Genomic DNA, 10,916 nt, shown 5'->3' with positions numbered 1-10,916 from the left:
GTTGAATCGTGAATTGGACGTTGGTCCGAGAGTTTTAAATCTGAGCGATTTACGCGAAAATAATAGCTTGAAAGCAATCCCGTTGGACGATTGAAGTTTTTTGTCGATTCGATTTAGAATTCTTTTTGATCTGTTTTATGAACGAATGGAGGGCTTTATTGTAGTTTGATTGTCACGTGGTTTGGTCAATGGACATGACTGACGATGGACTTGCTTACATGATTTTTTTGTCTTTTTATATGTTGAAAGACATTTTCGGTAAACCATTATCCTATGAAAAAGCCTCAACTAATCTTGACATTTCTAGACATGATACTAACTTATCTAAACTTTAAGCTGTTGTAAATGACGCGAAAAACTCAAAAGATCCTGTATGTCCATTGAAAAAAGATAATGTCGCAATAAATACCATGCATGATGATTGATGCCACACCATCTTCCCTCAACTCTTGCCAGCCATTGAACATACCGGACATCAGATCATTAATCTTGCTTGTATGTAAATTTTGCTTTGATAAATCGTTGGTCAAGCAAAACAGGACCTCGGCCATTATTTTGGGTGTAGTATCGTTTGTTACAGTATGTTTGTATTGCTACTTTATTTCTTTTTTATTTATTAGGTAAGTGTTGTGTGGACTGGTTTTGGGTAGAGCACATATGTAAGGATGGATTAGCTAGTATCTAGCAGAAATAGTATTAGCACGTTTAAGTAGAATAAATAGTTTAGGCCACTATAATTTAAATTTTTCTACAGCTCGTTGCTCTAGTGGCAGGTGCCCTTGATTGCGATACCAGATATCGCGGTATCGATTCCCTCCCAGAAGATGTTATATTTATAATCAAATCACCGCTACATCTACCAATAACTACATGGTGATATATAATTACAAAAAAAGCCTGATTAAGTGGTTTTATTTCCTGAGAAAAAACACAATCAGCTTCTGAAATTTATCTAAAATCAAAACCAATTCAACACTTAAACCAATACCCATAATATACAAATGCACCCTACACCAAGCCCATAGCTACAGTGCCCATGCCATCGTTGTAACTCCACGCCCGGGGCACAGATCTCCCCTCGTGTCGCCAAGGCGCAAGGGTCACTGTACCGACACGGCCTCTGTCGCCTATATCTCTAATATTGCACTTGAATAATCCAATTAGTGTCCAATAGTGCTATGTGCTGTATATGGATTCTGGTCGCTTTCAGTTGCTTTGTCATTAACTGCGGTTTTGTTATCTAGTGTCGATTTGTTCTTAGTGATGTTAATTTAAATATTTAAAGGTTAATCATTATTGTCCATTACGTTTTTTAGGGTCAATAAAATTCTTCAATAAAATTCTAAAAGACATTGGTGCGCGCCATTATTTGAATCAAAGACCAAGCGAATGTTACGACTTTATTCATTCGCATAAGCAATTTCTCAGTTTTCGCTACAATTATTCTGTAGGGTTTAAAAACTTAAAACATATACTAGATTATTTTTCCCACACGTCGCACTAACCCAAAGTTACAACGTAATCATTGAAACATTAAGCTCAACAAACAGATTTTAAACGTACCAACATTCTCACGCCTCGAACATTAGCAAATAATTACAACATAACAAACATCTAAATATGACAAACGACTATAATCCACTCATGTGTGAAGACGCGTGTGCAAAACTTAAGTTTGAAAAAATAAATGTAATCTCCAATCAATTATACACCCTAAAACTTGCGGACTACAGTTGGATATCCATTGTCGTGAGTTTTATTCTAAATCAAAATAGTTTTTAAACTGTAGGGCGTGCTGCAGACAAGTCAATGTATGTTAACTTGTGTTTAATGGTTTCTATAACACTCAATTAATCACGCATCACGTCACAAATACATAAATTATGTTTTAAAATCATGGGAAATGAAGACACGTGTTGGTCCTTTAAAATTATGGAATTGAATAAAATATTGTGAACGGCCGTGTGAGTGTTTGCATTTACTTATTATAAATTCTAGTTAAAATCTTTTGAAATTTGAACATAAGTGCCGAATAACAGTAAGTATTTGATAATTCAATGACCGTCACAATACTTACAACCAACCAAACCAAATTAAATTTTATGTTCATAATTTTAATGTTGACTGTATGAAATTATTTGTTTTTGTTGATTTTATCTTGAAATATGTATGCTGCTTGTAGCATCCTTCTCCAGATGCCCATTTTTACCTTTTAATATGACTTTCAAATTCCGAATTATTAATAATCTATGTCAATAAGAGCTTTACGGAGATAATTTATTTTATCCCTCAAAATCTTTATCTATAACTAAACTTTATCAACCCAAAATCCTTTCTTTCATTCATAAAATCTTTCCAAAAACAACCTAATACCTAACAAAATAAAACCATCCACACTACACTTACCCCTATTTTCATCCTTTTATCCTCCATCCTCACCAATCTATTTGTCCTCTGAAACAATTGAGTGAGGATAAGGAAAAACACCAACATCACGTACGGAACGTTTACTCCGTATCTTGGACACACAGGAATTAGTTCCGACAGTGATGGATGGGTTCACCAGATAAGTTCAGTTCGCAGTCGGTTAGCTGGTCCGATCATGTTATTGGGTAATTAGGAAGTCAACAAGGACGAAAGCTATTAAGTAGATGCCATTTTGGAGTTTAAAGGAGTAGAGATTGAAATTATAATAGAGGTTAAATTGTGTGATGATAACCGAGTAAAATTATACACCTAGAAAAACTGAAACTTATGAATATTTAGAGTATTATAATTCCAAAGAAATGTATAGAAAATTGATTTATAAATATCATTAATCGATTAAGACACTTGAGGATAAAAAAAGTATAGCGACTTATGACTCGTTTACATTATCCTAGTGCTTTGGAAATTTAGTATGAATGTCAGAGAAATCCGAACTTAACGATTCTAACCCTATAGTTTGTAACTGTCTAGATATACTAACACACTCTCTTAAAAACGATGAGATGAATGATGAAGATGATCAATTCTATGGAATGCTATGCTGCAGAAAAAAAAATCCAACAAGGTTAATACAATTACCATCTCATTACCTATACATTCATTAATAGTGTCAATCATCATTCCACCACCATCAACATTGCCAGTCTTCATACCTTATCCGTCTAATTACCTTCCAACCCCATCAGGACTTATCAGGAATGCAAATGCTTCGTTCCGTGTCGGATCGCGTCGTATCGCGTCGTATCGCATCGTATCGCAATTAGTGTAAACGTTACGCGTCGCCGTCCGTGTAAGCTCAGTTGATCCGTGTTTCAGCTTTGCGACAGACAAATCCGACGTGGATTTTTGATGATGTATAGAATCTGGAAGGGCTTGAGTTGATTTATGGATTTGGAGATGATAATGTTAAAGGAAAGGTAAAGTTTTAATTCAGATGTCGCGCTAAATGTATGTGTGTCAGTGCAAATCATACTGCTCCAGTTAATAGTGCTATTACGTTTCTACTTAAACATCAAAACTACGTATTTTATTTATATGTAAGTCAAATACTTTGAAACTACTTATGTTACTGCTTTAATTTAATTTGTATTACGGAACGATTACTGCACCATCTCAGCAAGAAATACTGACTGCATCTATTATGGCTTTAATGGTACCTGTATAGTTAAATAGTCGCCTGTAACATAGAAATCTTGTTCAACATTGTCTGTGTCGCTTCTAGCAACAACATACCTCGAAGCACTGTTTTTGTAATTGTAGCGAATTCGCGCGCATCTATCAAAATTAAATTTTACAGGATTTTGGGCTTTAAATCTTTGCGATAAAGGATTGAAATGTTACACTTGTTTGTTTAAATGTCCGCTTTGTATATTTCCAGTTTATTGGACACGACGTTTCCGATGTTTTTACTTTATTTGAATGTCAGTTGTTGGAACGAAATGTATATTTTGTTGAGGTTTGTTTGATAAATGGTACGGTGTTGTGTTGTGCTTAAAATGATTAAAAACTTTTATAAAATATGTCTTATTTTTTTCTGAGTGTCTGTGTAATGGTTTAACAAGGAAATTACTTGGGACCTGCAATTAAACCGGCTTCGAAGTAGCTGGATATGGAAGATACCTTCCAGGGCATTGAAAATAAAAAATATAAAAGAATCAAGATTGCCAACCGTGAACCAAATGGTTTTAATATGATAAACAATTTTTCTAATGAAAGTGGAGCAAAGCAAATTATAACTTAGTATTACACAAACCAATCATTCCATGCTTAGGGAAGCGTAGTAGGTATAAATCAGAATAACGAATCATAAAAATACAACAAAAAACAAAAACTCCAAACAAGACAACAAAATGAACACAACAAGAACAATGAAACAAAAATGAACTCATCAAATTCAATCATCACTGACAAAGATAGAATTGTTGCAAAACTATCATTTTTGATGAATCGCACACACGCGTCGCTAACGTGACGGATCGCTTCCGTCCACACGATTGAATATGAACGATAACTTTACATCCAAAACTGTACTTTCAAAAACAAACCTTAACACGTTGACATAAGAGTGTTTTAAAATTTGGACGATCATTAAAATTCGCTCGAATAGATTGATGTGTGTGAAAAAAATTGGATGAACGTCTTGTAAAGAAATTGATTCGATGCCAAACTTTGGTAAACGTCGAACAAAATTATTGTGAACTTTTTGTAGCATTCTTTATGTTGAGAGAATTTTGATTAAAATTCAATTACTTTTGGGTAAGATTTTTTATTTGTGACTCATTCTTCTGCATGTCTGTATTTTCATCTTGCAGTTTCGAAAACTTTTGTTTAAGATTTGGAGTATAAATTTCTCTGCCTTCAACATCTATATGCATGCGATTATAGTCTCCATTCAAAACACAATCGACAAGTGCCTGGCCCTCATCACATTTACTACCTACAGAATAGATTAAAAGCTTCCAGTAACAACCTCTACAAATCATCTAAACTGAACAATGTAGACCAAGATAAGCATCTTAAGGTAAAAGCACCTATTACGGAGGTATTTCGCAACATTTGAAAGTAAGAAACAAAAATAAGCATTTGTAGGTATTTCTAAAGGTGGAAAAAAATTCTATCGTTAAAAGTGGAATTTATATTTTGTATTGCCGTTGAGACTATGATTCTGTTGATGATATTTCTTATTTTAAAGAAATATTTACATAGTCTGGTCGATTTTCCCTAATACGGAGGTAAAATTTTGCTCTGATCCTATTACTGCGGTAGACGGCTCCTAATACGGAGGGTCAGAACTTATATTCATTAAAGTTCCGTACAAATAATATTTATTTAATAATATTAATGTGTTAGTAAAAGTTTTTCCTTTATTGAAAATTGATTTTATTAAATTGCGTAATCAAATTAATGGTGAATGTTTTTTTTCCATTTTGAGTAACTCTGCCAATGACATCTAATATGTATGGGACCCAAATACGGTTAGGCCTAACGGCTTATTGTCATGGCGTAACATAAAGCTACAGGAAACTGTAGTCCCTTAAATTCAAATGGAAAATTGTTGAGAATCAATAGTATTCGAGGGATTAAATCACTTTCCCCGGCACCCGCAGTTCTACAGAACAACGTCTATGGATAAAACTGAAAAATAAGGTATTATACCAAGTTTCATCGAAATCGAACAGTTATTTTTCTCGTGATGCCTGAACATACAGACAGACAAAATAAATTTTAATCACATATTTGGGTTTGGTCACTCGGTGCTGTTTATTTTTTCAATATTTTCAGTGTACAGAATTGACCTTTCTACAGATTTATTAAATTTATAGATAAATGAATAGAACCGTAATAGGAGATCTTAGAACCCTACACGGAGTTACCTGGAAATAATTACCGCCGTAATAGGAAAACTACTCATGTTTTCGATAATCCTAATTCTGACCCATAAATATTTCGATAAACAAAAGAGTAAAAATGCCTAATCAAACATTAACAGTTTTTTGGCTCAGATTTGTAAAACTCAAGTCAAAATTTATACAAAATAAATGTTTTGTGATAAATCAAAATACACCTTCCCATTTTTGCCTCTTCTAAGAAACTAACATTTTTTGCTCGACAGTTTTCATATTTAACTAGATTTCTAATTAAGAACACATACCACAGAATATGGTTTCTAAGTTATGTGATAAATAATTATTTCAACTAAACTTGAAACTAATTGAATAAGCAAATCAATTGAAAGTTATAAACAATTAAACATGACCAGTACTTTTCCTATTTCGGAGTCATACCACCGTATTAGGATTAATTTTCAAAATATGTATCGTATTACGGCGGTATTTTATTTTTAAATTTTTTGGTAAAAAATGACTTACAAATATAAAATAAGCTATTTAAATAATGAGTGTAATAATAAGAAAATGCTATAAATAACAAACGAATAAACTCGAACGGCTTCTTAATACGAAAAACTTAGTTTCTAAATATTTGTGTACTTACTTTTGTTGTTCCGCGTTTGTATGGAAACACCTCTCACGTCGATTACGTTACAGAGACTGATTGATTTTGTTGTGTTGTCTATGTGCTATAATTGCAAATGTCAGTTAAGTCATAAAGTAAAAGATTTAGAATAAATAGTTCCGGTTTTGGTCTACCTACACTGGATAAAACGGGAATAAAACGCGAAAATAGAAATACCACCGTAATAGGAAGCGATTTTGACTACCGCCGTATTAGGAGCGTTTACCTTATATCGTATTCATCAAAGGCTTTACCCAAATCTAAACAATACTACATCTGTTTGAAACTGTCAAACATTTTAGGCAATACGTATGTAAATGTGGCGTCCCTTCAAAGTTTATTGTTATGGCGAGATGCTCTTAAACGCCTCTCGATAGGCGTAAGACGTTTGGGACACACGGCTTGCCAAAATGATGGACAGACATTTTCTTGATTTGAAATATGAACATTTTGGTAGAGCAAATCAAGGAGTTTTTTTTTTCAATTTGCTTAATGCAATTGTCAGACTATTTTTTGCCGTGTCATTGTCTAATTCTGTAAATTCGTGATTTTATATAGGAGTTTTGTCTTTAATAGTGGGACATCAGGGGCCTCCAGCTTGATCAAAAATTTGACAAGACTCTAGTTCCAACATCAGCATTTTCTATTAAGTTATGCTCATTAAGAGACTCGCAACAACATGTCTCCCAAGTATATTATCCCCGAGCAAAATGTTGTACGTTCCAAAGACTCCTACATACCCCTCATGTAGCGATCCGTGTCTAAGTGCTTCGGATCTCGTTTTCAAAAGCTAGTGAAATTCAAAACAGGCAGTTTGTACGTCAATGAGTGTTGCTCGATTTATTGAAATGACTCCACAGTATTTTGGATTTTATTGTATCGCTAAATGTCCCAAGTGTATCATTATTGTGATGTTACTGACTGGAAATGGAAAATAAAATGCCTGTACTTGGCATTATGTTGAGATATTTTCTTTGCAATTACTCTAAATTTTCTGGCGTCGGCTGTTTCCTTGTTATTCTTGTCTAGTTGACTGGTTTTTGTTTACTACACTGTCGATACTTCTACTTTCCACGTATACCTATGTTTATAGTTTTTTGTATTTAACGGTAGAAGTCTAACGACCTTCAAAATTTCTGCTTGACCACCAACGAATCAATATTAGGATCAAAAGTAACTAAAAGCTCGTGACTATTGTTATCAAACTCACCAAAACAATTACAAACAAAAACCTACCATAACTGGTAATGAATCAGTCCAAGACAGTACCAATACAACAATATCAAGCGTTCACTCTCAGACCCACAAAAGACAATCCATCGTAGACCAAAACTATTGTAGGGAATCGTTCTAGCAAAGCTTAATTCGTTACAACGATGCTTCAAAGGAAAGTCGCGGTCGCTGTTGACTCCAAGTTAATGTATTCCGGGGTATTGTTTGTGGCAGACGGGATTATTTCGCTGCTATCAAATTGCTAGGTAAGAGGGATGGGATTGTCGATGTTTTGTTATGAAATTTAGACTTGGTTGGGAAGAGTCTTGATTTATAGTTGGAAGTTAATCTTTCACTTTGGTTGGTTCGGTTAGTTTTTGCATAGTTTTTGCTGCAGTTAGATTTAACCAGCTTTAATTACACGATAACTTAGTATGTGTCTTCTTTTTTGTATGGTTTGTGTTCCTCCAGGTATCAGAGTTTCATATCGGTCGTAGGTTTCTGTCGTAGATCACCCTTTTAATATTCATAGGTGTGTTGGTTTCCTCACGAAGTTCTCCTTCACCGATTTAAGCAAGTGACCTTGACCAGTCCAACGGTCATACCTCAAGGCTTTCTCGATTATTGAACTTGTAAAGATGCCACAACTTGAATAGTAGATCATTAGATTTGATGACTTACTTCCAATATTAATGCCAGCTCAAATTATTCATCACAATATCCCGATTTTGACACCCTTCTCAAAACGGTACTTAGTACAATATCTGTTATTTGAGCTATGAGAAACTTGAAAATCTCCATTAACACCCAAACTATTTGAAGGTAAAGGACGTCATGCTATAAATCCGAAATACCAAAGTTTCATCGACAAGACCTTTTACTAAGATTAACAATATCTCAAGCACTAGTTGGTCAAAGGACAAATTGCCATTCAAGATGGTAAATAATTAATTTGACTAATGGTACAGTTTGTTGGTAACGTTGAATTTGTCAAAACGAGACGGTGCTGTGAATAGATGAGATTTGGATGGCATTGTTAAGTTAGGATTGTTTGAACTGGAAATGGTTGAAGATGATTTGACTAAATGTTCTTGGAATAACATTTCTCTAGTATTGGAATGGGATATTGTTTTTTTTTTTGGAAACCAAGCAAAAGAGATTGTAGTGGAGATTTGGTAAAGATGACGGACTCTTGATGGATGACAAAAAATAGTAATTCATAGTGCAAACTATTTCTTTCGTCTAAGTCTGCCGTACAAATTTACGAAAAATCACAGAAATTTTATTTACTAAAAGCAATTTTACAAAAAGTATATAGCAACCCATCATAATCCCAAATTGGTTTCCAAACATCAAACTTTAAAAAGGAATCTATGATTGAATCAACACACGATAAATCGGTGAATTGAGAGTCCCCTTATTGTTACTTAAACATAGCCATAGCGATCAAACTGGATAAGGCATGGGAAAGTTGTAAAAATTGTAGCGGATTCTTTAAAATGTCGCAAGAACTTTTATCCCACATTGAATACAATTTAGAGTTAGGTTTCATAATTCCATTTATTGTATTTGTTATTGTTGATTTGTTTCCTTACATTTAATTTTAAAAATTTCAAACTACATGTCACTTTCCTTTTAGACCACAAACAAGCAAGACCCAAAAAATAACCAACAACAAATTCAAAATTACCAAAGCTACCACATCCAGTGAAGCTATATCTTTAGCACCATTGTGTCAAGCAATATTGAGTGCGGGTGTAAGGGCAAGTAATTGTGAAGATGTCTTCGGATTACCGCGACCCCAGGGGTAGCCGGGATAAGTGATACATCAGTGTCGGTCTGTGTCCGTTCTTGTTCCTGATACGTTAGCGTTACATGAATGATGGATTTTTAAGCTATTGATTTCTAACGTTATGATTTTTTAAATTTGGAATGAAAAATTGGTGTCTCATGATTTACCAAGTTATATGATCATGCATCCTCATGAGTGGTTAAACTCATAAGAAATTTCATAAGAAAGTTATGGTAGTTGTCACCCCTAAAGCAGGTAAAGGTCATTAGTTTTGTTTGCCGGGTTTCACTTCACAGTTACCCAAATACAAGGAAGATTGCATCTGAAGAAGTAGTAGAAGGTTAAGGTCATCACGCCAATCCCACTGTGCGCTACGTGTCGAGGGTTCGATACCCGCGTAGGACATGCGTTTGTGTGGTCCATGAATGCTTGTTCTGAGTCTGGGTTTGTGAAACCTCCCGCGAAACAAGGATTATATATATCTTAGTGCGAAAGTCGTTTAAAAAAATATTAATGGATTTTGTCCTCAGTTAACTGTTTTAACAAGAATCAATGAAATAATTTGACAATTCAAAAAACCCAAAAAGTTACGATATCTGTTCCCCATTCCATTGAACGTGATGTAAATAATCAGAGAGTAGCCGTTATATTTAACGACAATGGCACTCTAAAGCATTCCCAAGTCCCTTTGTTTACTCAAGGGGAAATAATTAGAACAGATTCGGACGAAAATAAGGGAAGTAAAAAAGAAATAATAATTCATCAGGTAGAGAGAGATAATCCTGAAATTTTTAAAATAGGATGAGTTAAGGGTGTGTTTCCAGTAAAAGCTTAACGTGTTTCGTAATATTTCAATGTTGACGAAATTATAAACCCTTAATTTCCAATGGCAGGAAATGGTATGGTATGGTGCTACATAATAAGTTTTGAATTGCACGACACAAATTGAGAATACAGAAAGTGACCTGTTGTTGGTTTAAAGGTTAGTAGCGCGGATTGCTATACTAGAAGAAGTGGGTTCGATTCCCACCCAGACAAATCGTTCATTAGTTATTTAGTACTCATTACTACTCATGCTTAGCTTGAGGCTAGATGGCCTTGAGTGATAGTCGTGGAATATTATATTAGTTAAAAATTAACAGTATAATTTTATTTCAGACACTTGTAATGAAAGATATGCCAGTTCACTAAAGCAATAAATACAAAAATTGCAACTTTTAAAACTACTGAAATTATAATTAGCAATATTGTTTGATGAAAAGTTTTGAAGCTGTTTATAGCTCACATCGCCTCGCTCTTACTGTAGCTCTGGTTTATCCTCAACAGGGAAAGAGAACGCAGAGATGAGGCAAATTAGCAATTACGTTATAAAAAAATCAACGGTTGTTTTAAAAGCGGTATCGTATACTGA

Source organism: Trichoplusia ni, chromosome 12, assembly GCF_003590095.1.
Source record: "Trichoplusia ni isolate ovarian cell line Hi5 chromosome 12, tn1, whole genome shotgun sequence".
Lineage (NCBI taxonomy): Eukaryota > Metazoa > Arthropoda > Insecta > Lepidoptera > Noctuidae > Trichoplusia > Trichoplusia ni.
The sequence above is the reverse complement of the archived record's forward strand: the minus strand, read 5'-3'. Positions refer to the sequence as shown.